Consider the following 20330-nt stretch of genomic DNA (forward strand, 5'->3'; position numbering starts at 1 on the left):
TTCAGGTGCTGGAAGCTTGATCTCCATTATGGTGACTTTGAGAGATGGTAGAACCCTTAAGAAGTGGGGTCTTGTGGAAAATGATTAGGTCACGGGTATTGTTGCCCTTAGGAGCCGTTGATGCTGGTCTCCTTGAGTGAGTTAGATCTCATGAGGGCGGGTTGTTATAAAGCAATGCAGCTCCACACACTAGTTGCCTTCTACGTGAGCTGTTGCCCTTTCCACTTCTCTTCCATGTTGTAACATAGCTGGGACTTCATAAAGTACTCAGGTATTTTGTTATAGTAACAGAAAAACTAATGTATCTACATGTATATGTGCCTACATGTGTGTGCAAATATGTGTATATGCCTGTGCTTATATATGTGCATCTGTGGGTATGCTTGTATGGATTTGTGTATATGTGTCTATGTATTTGAATAAGGCTGGTGGGAAGGGCAAAGCTATACTATGCTATTCTGTGCTTTGTGCAAATTAGAGAAAGTTGCCCTCTCTGGTAGGGCAGGAGTGTCAAAGGCATAGGAGCTGGCCAGCAGAGTAGTAATGGGATTTCAGTCCCACTGGTTCCCCCATCTGGCGTTGGAGCAGAGAACAACTTTGTAGGGGAAAGGCATATTTTGGAAGACCCAAATGTCTATTTGGGCTGTGCATGCCCCTTCCTATAGAACCCAGTTTGAAGACTGCCATTTGGAAGTGACATGATTCCACAGTGTTTCATGATAGACATCAGTTATCCGAAGTCCATGTGCTGCTTTGGCTCCAGAAGGCTCCTCTTTGACTCAGTCTTGAAGGCATTGAGCATGGTTTCCCAGCAGAACTTCTCGTCCATGCCTTTTCACAAGTCCCGGTTAGAGACTGCCTTGTCATCCTGACATGGTCTTGGACTCACTTCTGCCACCTGTTGCCTCATTACAAAAAAACACATGTTGGGGTTTAGGGCAGCATGTCCTTGTCATGGCTCATCACGAAGTTTGCACTTTTATTAAAATGACTCATGGTCAAGAGGTTGTGGGATTGTGATCAGGTGGCATGGGGGGGGGTGGATACAGATGGCAAATAACTAGTTTTGATGGTTCCAAGGGAGGAGTGGGAGAGCAGTTTAGACCTAGAGGAGAAACGGGCGCTGCAGGTTGAAGCCAGTGGGATTAGCAGGATTTACACTCATTTGAAGCCTTCCTATCCAATACAAGCCGCCCACCTCGGCAGCTCAGCAGAAACTCCCTCTTCAGCAGTTTAACTTGTAGTGTCTTGTGATAGATGACCTTGGGCAAGTTGCTCAACCTCTGGGAGTCTCTGTTTCTTCAGTAATAATCCCTACCCACTCATGTGGATGGTTGGGAGAGATAGCCCAGACACTGTACATGAAGGTCCAGAGTGTAGAGCTTAGCAAGTGTTAATTCAGTTTTTCTTTCCCTTTCCCACTCTCTACCTTGTCTTGTTTCCATTAGCTTTGGGGGACCCATAGCACTTTACCTGGGATTTCAGTGTCGCACTCAGGTACTTAGCAAGTACTCAACACTTAATATATATTTTTTGAGTGGAGAGATGAAGGTAGTCATGCAGGTAGACAGAGGGCAAGTAATAAATGTCAGGCAAGTAATAAAGTAAGCTGAAACATTTCCCCAATTTTGGAAATGAACTAATGGTACCCTTAGAGATGGAGGGTGTGAAAATTAGTGATAAAATGTGGCTCAGGGTCATCAAGGTGGGGGCTCAGCCCGCTCTTCTAGCCAGTGGTTTCCCCTTCTTGATCATCTGCTTGGTCTCCAGTAAACAATTTCAGTTATTTTCCTCCAGGTATGATAGTGTAGATTTAGAAGAGAGGGGGGAGAGAGATATGTGTGTGTGCGTGCATTGGCACTCATTCCTGCCAGAGAATCAAGTCAAGGGGAAACTGAGGGGAATCTAAATTGTGGAAGAAAGAAAAAAAGAAAGATCGAAGAAAACAAATCTGAATAGAAATGAGGGACCCAGTAAGGGCTCTACCTAAATAAGGGTTGTCAGCAGTTATGTAGCAGTCATTAACTACCTGCCATTACAGAGCACTGTGCTCATTGCTGAGATTACAAAGTAGAAGTCAGAGCTTTTGCCTTCAGAAGCTTCTGATCTAGGAAATGGAATTGGATAGAAGACAAAGAAGTATTGAGCACTTACTGCTTGTTTAGCATTGGTACAAATGTTTAAAGTACGATGTCCATAGACAAGTATTATTTTTCTTTAAGGTGAAACTAAACTTCAAATAAGTTTGGAGATGTCTCCAGATCAAATGAGCAATCAACTGGGAGAAAAAACAAGGCATGTCTGGCTGTAATGACCTTGTGCTGCCTGAAGGACTTTGAATAAGGTTACCTACCGGGTCAAGCATGCAAAAGGGAAAATTCACTTGACAAAGATCCTCAGTTCAGTGCCAGAGGAGCAATATTTGATTATTATTGCAAGAATATAGAAGAAAAGAGATTTTTCTGAGGACTCAAATGGAAGGAGAACTTCACACAGGATGTAGATCCTCAACTTGATGACAGTGGTAGAATAGAAATCCAAAAGGAGAAGAATGAAGAACATGGCAGGCTAAGGGAGGCATAGAGTGTGCCAGGGTGGGAGCCCTCACCTCTGGGTGTGTATTATGTAGTGTGGAGTCCTGCAAGGAATACAGTCTACAGTCTGCTCCAAACTTGCTAGTGGTATGGCCCTAAGCCCATCACTAACTTTCTTTAAGCCTCAGCTTCCCTATCTGTACAATAGCTGTGATAAAAACAGCATCGATGAAATCAAAATCAATGTATTTACAGAATCTATTTTCTCAGAATCACTGATTCTTAATGTCTGCTGTTTGTGAAAACAGGGCCAATGTCTATTCATCTCAGCACTGTCTCTCTGATGCTTAGAAAAGTCAGCATTCAGCAAATCTTTGTTAACTGAATGAAAACATAAATGTATGAATGAATAAGTGAAACACAAACAAATAAATACTGATACCTATTTCTTGCCATGACTCTAAGAATCTCTGGGAAAATGTCTCTCTTCTGCAGTGAGGAGGCAGGTTGCTGATATAGGAGAAGGTTTCAGAGAATGCACCTGGCTTCCACAGCTCACTATAGAGAGCACCAGGTCTCATCTCTGCCTCCCGCAGCTGCACAGAACCATCTATGAGCAGGAAGGAAATTACACAAACCTCCAGTTCAGCTGGTTCCGGATTTTCACAACCCAGCTTCTTCTGTCTTGCTTAATTCGGACATATTGCTTTGCTGGTGTGACTCATGGTGTGCTTAGTGCACAATGACACTGCATGATCCCCATGCTGCCCAACAATGACCCCAAGTGATGTCTAGACTTTTCAATAATCGAGTCTTACAATCAAATGCGATACAATAACCCTTTAGGTAGATTTGGGGAGGAGAAAAAGGGGTAAGTTACAAGGCATTTGCTATGTTTTATGAGAGGGGTAAGGACAGGGAACTGGAGGTTACAGAGGATGATACATGGCCCAGCCTAACATCAAACAATGTACATATGGTTGAATAGCATTTATAACTTTTCAAAATGTGATTACATATATCATCTTTTCTTAGTTCCCTGGAAAGGAGAGAAGTACAGATAACATTTGCATTATTATTTGTTCTTATTGTATATGAAGAGAGAGACTGGGGCCATTGGAGGTGGTGGTCCAGGATATTGATCTGATTGATTTCAGTGGCTGTCTTACTCCTTTCTGTGCTGCCCTAGAGTTCTGGACAATGGGTAACTTATAATGAACAGAAATTCATTTCTCACTGTTTTGAAGGCAGGGACATCCAATATTAAGGCAATAACATCTGGCAAGGGCTTCTTGCTCCTTCATCCCATGCTGAAAGGGGAGAGGGTGAGAGAAGACAAAGGGTAGGGCTTGCCTCATAACAAACCACTACTGAGTCTACAATGTTAATTTATTCATGAGGGCAGAATTCTCATGGCCTGCTTACTAAATAGGTCCTACCTATCAACACTGTTGCATTGGGTATTAAGTTTCAAAAACATGCTTTTGGGGGACATTCAAATCATAGCAGTGGCAGACATGAGCTCACAGCTCAGACCTCATGATTATCTGCTAGGTATTTCTTCCAAATCGCACTGTCATTCACCTTTATGTTAGGCAACAGTGTGAGTGTGCCTGGGATGTCACAATAGCGCCACTTTCTGAAATGTGTTCCCAGTGCACTTTTTTGTTGAAATATTAGAACAGAATAATCCAGGACTGGTAGACTAAGGTCCATATGTCACATCAGTCCATTGCCTGCTTTTGTAAATAAAGCTTTATTGAAACTTAGTTTTTCCTATTCATTATTTTCTATGGCTGCTTTTATACCACAATGTAGAGTTGAGTAAGTGCAATGGAAACTGGCTCACAAAGTCTAAAATATTTACTATCTATCTGGTCCTTTACAGAAAGTTTGCCACCTGCTGGAGTAGGTGAATGGAATAGAGGTAACGGGAAAAAATTGATTGATTCATTGTTTTTACATAAATGAAGTATAATTTCTCATTCTTCTGACTATACATGATGTAGAATCATACTAGTCCTGTAATCATATATATGCATAGAGTAATAATGCCTGATTCATTCTACTATCCTTCCTAACCTCATTCCCACTCCCTCCATTCACTTCCCTCTACCTAATCCAAAGTAACTATTCTTCCATAGCACCCTCCCCATTGTAATTAGCATCTGCTTATCAGAGAAAACATTTGGCATTTGGTTTTCTGGATTAGTTTGTTTCACTTAGCAATATATTCTCCGGCTCCATCCATTTACCAGCAAATGCCATAATTTCATTCTTTTTTAAAGCCGAGTAATATTAGATTGTGTGAATATACCAAATTTTCTTTATCCATTCAATAGTTGAAGGACACCTATGTTGGTTCCATAGTTGAGCTATTGTGAGTTGAACTGTTATAAACATTGATGTGGCTGCATCATTGTAGTTGCTGATTTTAAGTCCTTTGGGTATAAACTGAGGAATGGGATAGCTGGGTCAAATGGTGGTTCTATTCCAAGTTTTCTGAGGAATCTCCATACTTCTTTCCATAATGGTGGCACCAATTTGCATTACCACCAACAATGTGCCTTTTCCCACAACCTTGTTAACATTTATTGTTGCTTGTATTCTTCATAATTGCCATTCTGACAGGAGTGAGATGAAATCTTAGAGTAGTTTTGATTTGCATTTCTTTAATTGCTAGAGAAGTTGAACATTTGTTCATATATTTGTTGATTGATTGTATTTCTTCTTTTGTTAAGTGTCTGTTCAGTTCCTTAGCCCATTTATTCTCTGGGTTATGTATGTATGTGTGTGTGTGTGTGTGTAAGTTTTTTGAGTTCTTTATATATCTTAGAGAATAATGCCCTATCTGAGTTCAATGTGGTAAAGATTTTCTCCAATTCTGTAGGCTCTCTCTTCATGTTATTGATTGTTTCCTTTGTTGAGAAGAAGCTTCTTTGTTTGAATCCATCCCCATTTATTGATCCTTGATTTTACGTCTTGTGCTTCAGGAGTAACCAAATACTAGGCCAACATGGTGCAGTTGGGCCTACTTTTTCTTTTGTTATGTGCACAGTCTCTGGTCTAGTGCTTAAGTGTTTGATCCACTTTGAGTTGAGTTTTATGCAGGGTGAGAGATACAGGTTTACTTTCATTTTGCTACATGTGGATTTTCAATTTTCCCAGAACCATTTGTTGAATAGGCTATCCTTTTTCCAGTGAATGCTTTTGGTGCCTTTTTTCTAGCATGAGATAACTATATTTATGTGTGTTTGTTTGTGTCTTCTATTCTGTATCATCAGTCTACATGTTTGTTTTGGTGCCAATACCATGTCGTTTTTTGTCACTATGGCTCTGTAGTATAGTTATTTTTTTAAATTTTTATTTATATATGACAGTGGAATGCATTACAATTCATATTATACATATACAGCACAATTTTTCATATCTCTGGTTGTATACACAGTATATTCACACCAATTCGTGTCTTCATACCTGTACTTTGGATAATAATGGTCATCACATTCCACCATCATTAATAACCCCATGCCTCCTCCCTTCCCCTTCAACCCCTCTTCTCTATCTAGAGTTAGTCTATTCCTCTATGTTCCCTCTCCCTACCCCTCTATGAATCAGCCTCCTTATATCAGAGAAAACATTCGACATTTGGTTTTTGGGGATTGGCTAACTTCACTTAGCATGATATTCTCCAACTCCATCCATTTACCTGCAAATGCTATGATTTTATTCTCTTTTATTGCCGTGTATATATGCCACATTTTTAAAAATCCATTCATTTATTGAAGGGCATCTAGGTAACTCAACTCAAAATGGATCAAGAACTTAGGAATATAACCAGAGACCCTGCGTTAATAGAAGAAAAAGTAGGCCCTAATCTCCATCATGTGGAATTAGGCCCCAACTTCCTTAATAAGACTCCTGTGGCACAAGAATTAAAATCAAGAATCAACAAATGGGATGGATTCAAACTAAAAAGTTTCTTCTCAGCAAAAGAAACAATCTGTGGGTGAATAGAAGGCCTATATCTTGGGAGCAAATCTTTACCCCTCACATCAGATAGAGCACTAATCTCTAGGGTATATGAAGAACTCAAAAAGCTAAACACCAAAACAACAAATAACCCAAGGACCTGAAGAGACACTTCTTAGAAGATGATGTATAATCAATCAATAAATACATGAAAAAATGTTCATCATCACTAGCAATTAGAAAAATGCAAATCAAAAACACTCTAAGATTTCATCTTACTCCAGTCAGAATGGCAGCTATTATGCATACAAACAACAATAAGTGTTGGCGACCACATGGGGGAAAAGGTACACTCAGACACTGCTGGTGGGACTGCAAATTGGTGCAGCCAATATGGAAAGCAGTATGGAGATTTCTTGGAAAGTTGGGAAAGGAACCACCATTTGACCCAGCTACCCCTCTCCTCAATCTATTCCCAAAGGACTTAAAAACAGCATACTACAGGGACACAGCCACATCAATGTTTATAGCAGCACAATTAACAATAGCTAATCTGTAGTATAGTTTAAGGTATGGTATTGTGATGCCTCCTGCTTCACTCTTCTTGCTAAGGATTTCTTTGCCTATTCTGGGTTGTTTATTTTCCCAAATGGATTTCATGATTGCTTTTTCTAGTTCTTTGAAGAATGTCATTGGGATTTTGATAGGAATTGCATTAATTCTGTATAATACTTTTAGTAGTATGGCCATTTTGACAATATTAATTCTGCTTATCCAGGAGGATGGGAAGTTTTCCATCTTCTGAGGTCTTCTTTAATTTCTTTCTTTAGTGATCTATAATTTTCACTGTAGAGGTCCTTCACCTTTTTGTTAGATTGATTCCCATTCATTCATTCTGAATAGACAGTCTATCATAAATAAAATGGGAACTGGCTTTAGACCCAAGTTAGAATTTCACCTTGGCCACTTAGCTGGATGATCTTGAGCAGGTTATTTATACTTTCTGGGCTTGTTTCTGCAAGTATCATTTTATAAGGTTGCTGTAAGAGTTAGAAGAGGCAAGGAACATAAATCAGTTATGCATAGGTTTGGTCCTACATGATAGAAAACACAATATTAAAGTGTCTTACACAGGAAAAAATTTCTTTCTTTGATGCAGAGGTCTGGAAATGGGCAGTTGGGTATTGGTTTGGTTTGGTGCTGCATGGCATTAGGAACCCAAGTCCTCTCATCTGGTTGTTATGTGTGGCTTTTATTCCTGAAGTCCTTTCATGGTCCACAATGATCGCTAGAGCCCTAGCAATTATGCTTTTGTTGGTATTGATAGTATGATAATAAGAGGAAACAACTAAAAATTCAGATACATAAAGGCCTAAAAACAGAGCTATCCATAGAGGCCAGACAGTAAATCTGTGCTGATTCAAGTCTATCCAAGATGAGATCCCCTGCCATAGATCATGAGGCAACCAGCACATTCCATTCTTGGGACATACTAAGGAAGACCTGGAAGCATATCTTATATTCAGCATCAAACACGTGCAAAGTATTTTCATACCTATTATTCATTTGTTCTCCACAATGCTTTGGAGAGGTAAGACGATAAACTTTTAATATTATTCTGATAGTACACACAAATCGAACCGTGCTGAGTAGCAAATCCCAGAGTCTCCATCTAGTTCTTTGGATAGCTGTTGGAAATGAAAGGTGAACAATCATGGTAGGAAATAAAGAAAATGATCCCAAACCAAAATATCTAAAAGAAATGAAATGCAAAGATAGTGAGCTAATCCCTTGGCCTTAGCCATGTCACTTACTGGAAAAGTAAGGTGTGTGAGGATTAAATAAGGTCGGTGTGTCTAGTACCCTCCAGACTCTAAGTCCCTCAAAAGTAGGGACCCATCCATCTTTTAGATTCACAGAATGTCATCCCTACTTCAGAGGGTGAGCCCCAGGATAAGATAAGTAAATTCCTCTAAAGCATCAGGAACAAGAGCTGGCACAAAGTCAGCATTGAAGAATTGTAAGTATTCAGCCGTTTTCACTATTATTTACACCAGCCTACACAACAGACCTGATGCTCCATCAAGGTCCTGGGCTCCTAAGGAGCTGAGTTTTTAGGAAACACATTTGACACACCCATCACCGGCTGCGGAGAGTTTGCCTGGGTGCATTCCGCGAGAGGAACTCCCAGACAGAGACGCTGGCAGCCTGAGCTGACCCAGGGCCTCTTGGTGCCTTTAAACCAAGGGAAGGCTAGAAGAGCCAGGACTAGGCTGTGGTGCTGTCACAGTCCGGTTGCTGGTCAGGGCTAGCCCTGCGAGTCAAGCCCAGGGGCTGGGAGGCGGGGCCGGCAGACGCTGACCAATCCCAGGCAAGATTCAAAGGGCCAATGGGGGTGCGTCTTACAGGGGCCGCGTCGGGCGGGGGCAGGGGCGGGGCCGGAGCCGGCGCGGGGAGGGGCTGTAGCCCGTGCGGGGACAGCCCTGGCAGAGTTCGGTGCTGCTCGGCGCGGCAGTGCGCAGGCCCCACTAGGTAGAATGTAATTTCAGATTGGACAAGTAAGTGACCCCCCCCCTCCTCAGTCCCACGTGGGCACCAGGGGCTTTTGCAAGCGCGCAGGCTGTCAGCGCGCACGTCCAGGAAGACGGTTCCCCAACCTGTCAGTGCACCGGGTGGGTGCTTGCCTCCTTTATCCACCTCTTCCGGCCACATAAGGCTCATCCCATCCAGACCATTGGCTCTCAAAGACGCTGTAGAATTCCTTGTGTCCTCTCCTGGATGAGGCGTCTGGCCACTCAGGGGAAGGGTCGGCCTTAACTGCATCACCCAGGCTACCCTGGAGGTGCCAGGAACCCAAGGTCCTTCCTCTCTGATCACTGTCCAGTGAACCGTGTTCAGTTACTCTCTTTCCCCTACAACCTCCAGTTTTAGGGTTTTTGGAATTTTCTTAGCTCAAGTCTGGCCACCTAGGAATTTTTAAGGCCATTACTGTTTGTAGCTTTGGAGCTTCCAGCTGTTTGTGAGACTGTTTGAGGTGTACTTAGTTTTAGATAGAATATGATGTTGGGTACAGATCTGGATAGAAAAGGCCTAGGGGGGACCTTTTCATTTTCATTAATTTCCTTCTGTTTAAGGAATGACATTATGCATAATAGTGAATTTCCCCATTCATTGGCTCTTTTCCATGAAAGCACTTCTTAGGTTTTCACACTCATTTCTTCCCTAAATGAAAGGGTCAGTCATGACCAAGATATGATAGGCCAGTCATCTTAGGTTAAGTTTTAAAGTGTGAGTTTGGAAGGCTTGAAGTGATTGTGCTTTTGAATTGCAAATCAGTAAAAAAGAAGAAACGTCTTCTTTTAGTTTGTGGATGGATTTAAATGGGAGGTTTTGCTTTGTTTTGTTTTTGCTTGCTTTTCTCCTTTTTCCTATGATCTACTAAGTATTATGTCCCGAGTTCTTCTTAAAGATGTTAGCAGAGTCTTCCAGTCAGATGACTGCTGCTTTCTGCCTTTTGGAAGTCTCTTGTTGATGTGGTCTTCATGCCTAGTTCTTGACCTGAAGGCCACTGGCCTGGGTCTTGGAGGGAGGGCCTAGCTGAAGAGAGCACCCTATTTGGAGGCTCAGAAGGAGGAGGATTTGGGGGACAGAACAGTGAGAGTGAGAATGACTTGAAGATTGATTTTGAGGGGAAGGTGGTTGGGAGCCTCCCTGGATGGATTTGGAAGTCAAAATGTGTATTGGGAGAAGGAATAAGCTAGAGGGTGGGGCGCTGTGTGTTTCTGGATAAAGTTAAGAAATTTACTGGGAGGAGACCCGGCCTACTTCCAAGCTGTGTTAATTTTGCTGTGGGCCTTGTGTTTTTCCTGGAATTTGGTTCCCTTTCCCTAACCTTTTACTTAATTTAAATCACACTGAATTAACAGCTGATTTTTAAAAACAATTTGCAGTAACGGGGGTCTTGCCCTTAAACTCCCTGTCAGAAGAGTTCTAACTCCTCCCCTCAAGGGATTTGAAATCATTGCTTTGCTAGAATTTAACAAAAGAGATCCCTAACCTCTCACCTGCCCACCTTTTTATAATAGAGGACACCAGCATTAACCTAGGTATTAGAGGAACTTATTCAATTTAATTCTTTCATGTGTTTCCTCCTCTTGTGGCACAAATTCTGGACCTGACACTGTGGCATGCTCTGAGGAAGTAAAGATGAATAAAATTCAGTTTCAGCTTTCAAGCTTTAATCCAGTATGGCACAGAGTTGATTAGTACAGTTGGGCAGGAAAGGGTGAAGTAGGAACTCTTGGAGGGCTCAAGGGTCAGATTAGGAAAGATCTGATGAATCATCTTAAGGGAGTTTGAAATATATTTGCAGGACAATCAGTGACACACTCAGATTTATGTTTTAGAAAGTTAGTTCTGGTTGCAGGGTAGAGAATGAATTGTAGTGGTGAGGACTGGAGAGAGGATACTGTAGTACAGGTGAGAGATGTGTTAGGGTATGAGTTATGGGAATGGAGAAAGGTTAGGAAATCAGAAAGTTTGGGAATTAATGTCTGATTGAATTTAAAAGATGAAGAAGGATTGTATTAGTCAAGGTACCACCAGCAAGAGAGAAGACATTCTCAACTATATTTTGTAACAGCTTTATTGAGGAATAATTAACATACAATCACAAAAAGTATCTAATTTGAGAAGTTTTGTCATAGGTATTTATCTATGAGACCATCATCACAATCAAGCTAAAGAACATATCTAATACTCCCAAATATTTCTTTTGCCCTTTGTTATCCCTTTCCATATAATTTTTGGATTAGGTTTATATTAAATCATATTAAAAATGAGCTGTTTTCTTTTAATTGAGTTTTTGTAGGTCTTTATGTATTCTTATTTTAAGTTCTTTATCATGTATATGATTTGCAAATAATTTCTCCCTTTTTGATGCTTATCTTTGCATTCTTATAACAGTGTCTTTTTTGAGAGCAGAAGTTTGTTGTTTTTTTTTTTTTTTAATTTTAAATCAGAAATTGAATCCAGGGGTGCTTAACCACTGAGCCACATCCCCAGACCCCTTTTTAATTTTTTTGAGACAGGGTCTCACTAAGTTTCTTAGGGCCTTGATAAGTTGCTGAGGCTGGCCTGGAACTTGCAATCCTCCTGCCTCAGCCTCCCAAGTAAACTCTGTTGGGGTTACCAGGCATGTATCAGCATACCATGGGAGCAGAGTTTTTAATTGGTATGAAGTCTAATTTATCAATTTGGAATTTTGGTGAAGTTTTATCAGTTTAATTTCATATGGATCATGCTTTTGGTGTTGTATGTAAGAAATGTTTGCCTAACCTGAGGTTTCAGTTATTTTCTTCTGTTTTTGGTTTTATATTAAATCTGTGATTTATTTAAGTTAATTTTTCTGATTGGCATTAAATATGGAATGAAGTGTTTTGCACATGGATAACAATTATGCCATCATCACTTCTCAAATGCCTACCTTTTTACATTCAATTGTCTTTGCATTTTTGTTCAAAGATCAATTTAGCATATATATATATATATTCACACATATGCATATATACATACATATTAATACAGGCTTATTTCTGCATGTTTTCTTTGGTTCCATTGATCTCTGTCTATTATAATGTCAATACCACATGGTCTTCATGGATATAGCTTTGTAGTAAGTATTGAAATTATTCAGTAAATTCTTTAACTTATTTTTTTAAGTTGATTTGGTTATTCTAGGTCCTTTTATTTTTTTTTAAAACATTCATAATAAAAGCCTGTTTATATTTTAATTGAAATTTCATTGAACTTATATTTAATATGAGGTGGAATTTGTCTTAAATATTGAGTCTTCAGACCCATGGACACAGTATATCTGTTTATTTCTTTAAGTCTTCCTTAATTTCTCTTGACAAAGTTTCATAGCACTCTGGCATTTCCTTTGCTGAATATGCACATCTTTGCTAGATTATCTGTAGGTATTTCATATTTTTTAATGCTACTGTAAATTATATTGTCTTTTAAAATTTCAATTTCCAGTTGTTTGTTGTTACTTGTGTATTGATCATGTATCCTGTAATCTTGTGAATGTACTTATTAGTTCCAATAGCTCTTCTGTAAATACCATCAGATTTTCTCTGTTGGCAGTTGTGTCATCTGTAAATAAAAACAGTGTTACTTCCTTCCAGTGGGGGTGCTTTTTTATTTATTTATTTATTTTTCTTACTGTGTGCTCAGGCTGGGACCTCTGCTTTGCATTCAAATTATGAAAGCAGACATTTATTCTTGTCCCTTATTTTAGGGAGAGGCATTCATTTTTTTTGTCTTTAAGTTTTTTTTGTATGATATTAGTTATATGTTCTTGGTAGTTCTTTATCAGGTTTAGGAAGTTTCATTCTATTCTTTTTTATTAGTTTATTTATTTTAATTAGGCATATATGACAGCAGAATGCATTTTGATTCATTGTACACAATTGCAGTCCAACTTTTCATTTCTCTGGTTGTACCCGATGTAGTGTCACACGACATGTGCAGTCATACATGTACCTAGGTTAATGATGTCCATCTCATTCCACCATCTTTCCTGCCCCCCATGCACCCCTAATCCCTCCCTCCCCTTTGCCCAATCAAAGTTCTTCCATTTTTCCCATGTCTCCCCCCTCCCCCCTGGATCAGCATCCACTTATCAGAGAGAACATTCAACCTTTGGTTTTTTGGGATTGGCTTACTTTGCTTAGCATGGTATTCTCTAACTCCATCCATTTACCTGCAAATGCCATAATTTTATTCTCTTTTAATGCTGAGTAATATTTCATTGTGTGTATATATATATTATATATATATTATATATATATATACCACAGTTTCTTTATCCATTCATCTATTGAAGGGCATCTAGTTTGCTTCCACAGTTTAGCTATTGTGAATTGAACGCTATGAACATTGATGTGGCTGCATTATTATAGTACGTTAATTTTAAATCCTTTGGGCGAGGAGTGGAATAGCTAGGTCAAATGGTGGTTCCATTCCAAGTCATTCTGAGAACTTTTTATGGTGAATTGTATTCATTTATTTTTTAAATGTTCAACTAACCCTGAATTTTTTAGTAAATCCAATTTTAATCAGTCATGGTATCCTTTTAATATATACTTGGATTCTATTTGCTAAGCTTTTAAGAATTTTACATCTTTGTTAATGGTAAATATCGATTTATAGTTTTCTTTCCTTGTATTTTCTAAGTTTTGTTCTTTAGGTACTTCTGACCTCACCATGAGTTGTAAAGTATTTCTTCCTTTTTGGTTTTCTGGAGAGGTTGAAGTAAATTTGCTATTATTTTTCCTCAAAGGTACTACAGTATAATTCACTAGTAAAACCATCTGAGTCCAGAGTAGTTTTTTTTGTAGAGGGTTGGTTTGAGTATAAAGTCATTTGATTTAGTAGTTATAGAAAAGTTCAAGTTATCTGTTATCTCCCTGGCCTTATTGAGATATGATAAACAAAATGGTACATATTCAAGGTATGCAACATGATTTTATATGTGTGTACATTGTGAAATGATTACTAGAATCAAGCCAATTAACATGGTCATCTCACATAGCTCTTCCTTTTTGTGATTATAACACTTAAGATCTATTTTTTAACAAATTTCAAGTTTACAATATCATTATTAACTGTAGCACCATGTTGTGCACTAGATCTCCAAAAATTATTCATCTTATAACAGAAAATTTATCTTTAACTAACGTACCCTTATTTCCCCTACATCCCAGCCCACAGAAACCCTATTCCACCTTTTGTTTTAATGAGTTGGACATATTTATGTTCCATATAGAAGAGAGATCATGTGTCCTATTGAATATAATCCTTTAGTATCTGTAAGATTGGTTCTTAGGCCTCTGTAGCTACCAAAGCCTACAGATGCTCAAGTCCCATACATAAAATGGCATAGTATTGGTGTAACCTATGCATATCCTCCTGTATACTTTAAATCTTCTCTAGATTACTTATAGTACCAAATATCAATGGCAATGAAAATGCTACATAAATAATTGTCATACTGTATTATTTAGGGAATAATGACTAATGTCTGTTTATATTCAGTACACATACTGGTTTTTTTCAAATATTTTTGATTTGTGATTGGTGGATGACAATTTGGAAGGTTGGCTGTGTTTTTCTGTTTTGCTTATTTCACTTAAAATAATATTCTGGTTCATCCATATTATTGCACATAGCAGGATTTCTTTTTTAAAAAATGGAGTAATATTTTATGCATGTACCACATTTTCTTTATTCATCTATCTGTGGACATTAAAGCTATTTATATGTTTTTACTATTGTGGATAATGCTGTATTGAACATGGAAGTGCAAATATCCTTCCAGATTTTGATTATATTTCTTTGAGATGTCTATTCAGAAGTGAGATGGCTAGATCATTTCGTGGTTTTACTTTGGATTTTTGAGAAACCTCCATATTGTTTTCCATAATAGCTGTATGAATTTACCTTCCCAACTGCAGTGTAGATAGAAAAGAGAGATTATATGGTTTCTCTTTTCTCCACATCCTCACCAATGCTTATTATCTTTTGACTTTTTGCAAGTATTTTTCTCACATCCCCCTTTCATTTTGTGGATTATTTCTTTTGCTGAATATTTGGCCTATGTTTCATTCTAGTAATTTTATACTTTGAGGCCTGATCTTTACTTCTTAAGTCCATCTTGCTGGCAGTATTTTTTCTTTAGTACTTTGAATATGTCATTCTGCTCTTTGTTGATCTACACAGTTTTCTGCTGAGAAATCCACTGATATTCTAACAGAGTTTCATTTTTGTGTGAGAAGTTTCTTTTCTCATGCTACTTTCAGAATTTTCTCTTTGTTTTTGATTATTGATAATCTGATTATGTGTCTATGGGAAGGCTTCTTTGATTTGAATAAGTAAAAGGTCATTGTGACCCTTTGAGACTCATATACCTGAATGTCCAGATTTCTCCCAAGATTTGATAAAGTTTCAGCCATTGTTTCCTTCAAGCAGAATTCTCTCTGCACTTTGTTCTCTTTCTGAAACTTCTATAATCTATATATCACTTATCTGGAGTGTGTTCCACAAATCCTGAAAATTTTCTCCTTTTTCATTAATTTTTTTTCCTTGATGACTCTATAATTACAAATAATCTGTCTTTGGGTTCATAGACAATTTCTTCTTCATAGAATCTGCTGTTGATGTTTTCTATTACATTCTTCATTTCCAATTTTTTTCTTTTTATTTATTTATTTTTGTTGAAATTCTTGTTTATGTATTGCTGTTCTGATTATCTGATTCTCGTTTCATAAGGGGGAAGCTTTGGTCATTGATTTGAGACTTCTCTCTCTCTCTCTCTCTCTCTCTTTTTTTTTTTTTGTACTGGGAATTGAACCCAAGGTCACTTAACCACTGAGCCACATCCTCATCCCTTTTTTGTAATTTGAGACAGGATCTCTCTGAGTTGCTTAGGGCTTCGCTAGGTTGCTGAGGCTGGCTTTGAATTCACAATCCTCCTGCCTCAGCCTCCCCAGCTGCTGGGATTACAGGCGTTTGCCTCTATTCCTGGCTTCTTTTTTTAATTCATGCATTTGATACTATAAATTTCTTTCTTTATTTGCACCCCACAACTTTTCATTTTTGTTCAGCTAAAATAACTTAAAAATTTTCTTCTTTGATCCCTGGGTCATTTAGAAGTATTCTAATCAGTTTCCAGATGTTTGAAAATCTTCCATATATTTTCCTGTTAATGATGTACGATTTAATTCCATGTGGTTACAGAACATCCTTTGTATAATTTGAATCCTTTTGATTTTTTGAGAAGTATTTTGTGACTGAATGTATTCTGTCTTAGGAAATGTTCTATGTACATTTGATAAGGATGTTGATAAGGATGTGTATTCTGCTCAGTTTTGGGTAGAGTACATTTTTACCTGTCAGATTGTTCAGTTTGACTGACTACTATTGACTATTATATCCTTGTTGATTTTCTATATTTTATCTGTCAATTTATTGTAAATTATTATATTTCATGATACTTATGAATTTATACATTTCTCCTTGCATTCCTATCAGATTTTGCTTTATGTATTCTGATGCTCTGTTAATAGGCGCATAAATTGGACTGTTTGGTCCTCTTGGTATAACATTCCCTTTATTGTTTTACAATTCTTGATAATATTCTTTGCTCTGAAATCTATGTAGTCATTGTTCTTAGTAACAGTTTTACTCTAAAACCTATTTCATTTGATGTTGGTTTACCTACTTTGGTTTTATTTTCATTGCTGTTTTATGGTATATCTTTTTCTGTACGTTTTCTTTTGACCTGTTTTTGTATGTGTCCTTGTATTTAAAGTAGGGGTCTTATAGGCAGTACTTAATTAGTTTAAATAACAAACCAAGGACTAATAGTCTCTATCTTTTAATTGGGGTGTTTAACTATATTTATTTAATATAATTATTAATATGATTTTGTTCAAATACACCACCTTGCTGTTTTAAGTTTCCTATTTGTTCTATTTATTCTTTATTCCCTTTCCCTAGCTTTTCTTCCTTAGTTTAGTTTAGTTTCTTTTTTTTAATTGTAGTTTGACACAATAGTTTTCTAGTTTATTTATTTATTTATTTTTTTGTGGTGCTAAGGTTCAAACCCTACAAGCACATTACTGCTGAGTCACAACCCCAGCCCCTAGTGTTTCCATTTTATGCCCTTCATTGGTCTACTAGATATTCCTCCACGGGGCATTGTTTTAGTTTTTGCTTCAGTGTTTATAGTACACACTCTTAACTTATCAGAGTCTGCCTTCACATGTTATTGTAACCCTTAACATTTCAGATAGTTTCTATTACTATGTCTTTAAGGTCAGTTTTTTTCTGCATTGCCTAATAAAAAATTAATTTGTTTTTGCAGTCAATTTTCCCTTCTAGAATTTCAGCTAGAGTTTTCTTTATCTTTCCTGTCTGAACTTTTAAGTTCAGATTGTCCTCTAGATGTTTGAACTCATTTTTGAATAAACTATCTTAAATATCTGCATCTACTAATTCTATCTAGTATGTCAAGTCGAGGTCAGCTTCCATTTATTTTTCTATTTTGGATAGTTTTCTCCTCTGCATGCTTGGTAGACACTGTATTTTATCTTATTGGTGCTGGGTATTTTTGTAAATACGCTTGAGCTTTGTTGTGGGGCATGTGCAAGCTATTTGGAAACAGTTTGATCCATTTGGTCTTGCTTTAAGCCTCCTTGGGGATGAGAGAAGTGTTCATCTAGGGCTACTTGCCACCGCGGAATATCCCGATTGCATTTGACCCTGTGCATTGTGAAGTTTTCTAGTTTGGCTGCTGGGAAAGGTCTGTTTCCAGCTCTGTGTGGAGCCTGCTGACTGTTCCCTCCCATGTTTCCTGGTGTTTCTGCCTCAGGTTCCTCACATGTGTACAGTGATTGGTGCTCTCCTCAATGCTTGAGCAGTAAGTACCCTTTGCAGTTCTCTGAAATTCTCTCTGTGCAGCTCTCTCCTTGTGCTCTACCCAAAGACTCTAGCCTTCTGTCTTCCATTGACTTCCAGCTCTGTCTCCTCAATGTAGGGAGACTGCTGGGCTTGTCCTGTGCCTTCTCTGTGGACATTTTCTAGGCATTCCACTTGAGCATTGCAGGATTTATCTCAGTTTCTTTCTTCTTATTTCTTTGGGATAACTGTATTTGTTGCCTGATGTTCAATGTCTAAGACACATTTATTTCCTATATTTTTCCTTTTTAAAAAAAATGCTGCTGGTGGTGGAAATATGGTTCCTATTACTCTGCCTTGGCTAGAAGCAGAAGCCTTCCACTAGAATTTTGAATAAAATATAAAGAATGGACTATTTGAGGGTGTTAGGAAAGGATTATGGGATACCCAAGCCCCAGTAATAATGGCAAACTTAACTTCAAAAAACATTTAGATCCATGGGAAAGTACTTATTGTTAAAGCACAGAAAACACTACCTTCTAGTGAACTCTTAAGGGAGAGTACTTGAATAGGATCCCTTCAAAGCCCTCCTTCAAGACACCCAGGCTGCCTTTACTTCTCTCCTCAGGCATACATGTTCTTGTTGGCTATGTGTGATACTGGGCTGGAAGAGCCATTGACAAGTCCCTGCCTGTGTTGCATCTAGAGAGCCTCCAGCAAAGTAGCAAAAAGGAGGAGACCTACTGTGTGCTTACTGCATGCACTAGCCTAGCATACCTCATCTCCATGGTGTCATGTGGAAATGTAGGTGGCCGAAAATATCCTAGTTAAATACATTAGCTGTACCTTCCCTCTTTTCTCTCTTTTTATTTATAGAGAAATGCCATGGCATGGAGAACAGTTAGAGGAACTAAAAATAGCATAGAGGAAAAAGCCTCAACAGCAGGTCATGAGGGTCACCTCAAAACAGTGGAAGGGACCATCCATGTAGAGGGGGAAAGGCTGTTCAGATGATCCTGTGGGAGAAAAATTAAGATGAGAAGGTAGAAGCGATGCAGTGCCCTGTTGAACTCAATACAGGAAGACCTTACAGTAAGCTGCTCAGGGCGAAAATTCAGACAGCAGAGTGCAGAAGTTAAATGCCCTCCAAGCCCCGCTACATTTATTTTTCCTGGCACTGCAGTAGTGGGTTTTTGTATATTTTTCCTGAGTCTTACAGGTTAGTCTTTATACAATACCATGGTTCTCACACTTTAGCATCTCTCAGATCACCTGGACTGCAGCCTGAGAATTTGTGTTTCTAGCCTGTTGCCTGGTGATACTGATGCTGATTTTTTCTGAAACCAAACTTTTGAGAATCACTGAGACAATATTCTTTTTTAAAAATAATACACGTGGGGTCATATTAAGGGTACCAAAAGTAAGATATTATCAAAATATCAATTTTAGGGGCTGGGGTTGTGGCTCAGCGGTAGAGCGCTTGCCTAGCATGTGCAAGCCCCTGGGTTCCATCTTCAGCACCCCATAAAAATAAATAAATAAAGGTATTGTGTCCAACTACAACTAAAAAAATAAAATAAAACATTTTAAAAAGTCATATTGTTAAACAAGTTTCAATTTTAATAAGTGTAAAATTATATCTGAGTATTGTTTTGATTTATGGTCCCTGCATTATTTGGGAAGCTGAAGATTCACATTTTCCTTGTATTTGACTTCCTGTGAACTGTAGGTTGTATTCGTTGCATTACAAGAGAAATAACAATATGGAAGAAAGCACCAGACCTCTCTTTGAAGGGTGCTGGCAGTTTTGCAGTGTTGGGGCATAGGGTGCTGATACGGGGAGGGAGGTCAGGGCATGCGTATTGACTGTGGCAGATAGTATCAGAGCTTAGAGGTTTTCATGGGCCAAGAAAAGATTTTGGTCTTTATTTTGAGAAGTAGCATTGGTGCTCTTTAAGTTTATACTTTAGTGTGTTAAAGTTTCGATAGAGCCTTTTGTGGAATGGCAGGGTATCTTGTCTTAGTTCCCCAAGTCTAATGTTTAGTCTTCAAACAACTCCTTCTTAAGCCCTTTCTTTCATCTTGGGCTTTAAAGCCACCTGGTCATGTTTCATAAACAGGTAAACACAAGAATAACCAAAAACCTCATGCACCTGGTCGGTATTGTCTTTGAGGAACGAGTTTTGCAAGATCTCTTAAAAGAACATACTTGGTGGCTTTACCTGATGGGACCCTGAATCCTTCCTAAATTTGCTGACATCTGAGGGCAGTCTACTTTAGGTGGGTGGGTTCTTTTGTTGTTTTAATTTGAGTGAATTTCTGGGAAAAGCTATGGATTTCAGCCAATATGCTAATGATAAT

General features: G+C 38.4%; 1 protein-coding gene across 5 annotated transcripts in view; it reads left to right on the forward strand.

The window, feature by feature from the left end:
• Positions 1–8943: 8943 nt before the first annotated feature.
• Fggy (FGGY carbohydrate kinase domain containing) overlaps positions 8944–20330 on the forward strand; it is a 414685-nt gene continuing 403298 nt past the window's right edge. For 2 of the 5 annotated variants that reach the window (XM_058581509.1, XM_058581512.1), the window contains exon 1: positions 8944–9064. The gene's annotated coding sequence lies outside the window, so the exon portion shown is untranslated. Of the gene's footprint in view, positions 9065–9144; positions 9179–20330 lie in introns of those variants that run through there. The other 3 variants (XM_058581510.1, XM_058581515.1, XM_058581513.1) reach the window with 2 other exon arrangements.

The sequence above is a fragment of the Marmota monax genome, unplaced genomic scaffold (genome assembly GCF_021218885.2).
Source record: "Marmota monax isolate L192 unplaced genomic scaffold, Marmota_monax_Labrador192_F-V1.1 WCK01_AAM20220418_F8-fsc00023, whole genome shotgun sequence".
NCBI lineage: Eukaryota > Metazoa > Chordata > Mammalia > Rodentia > Sciuridae > Marmota > Marmota monax.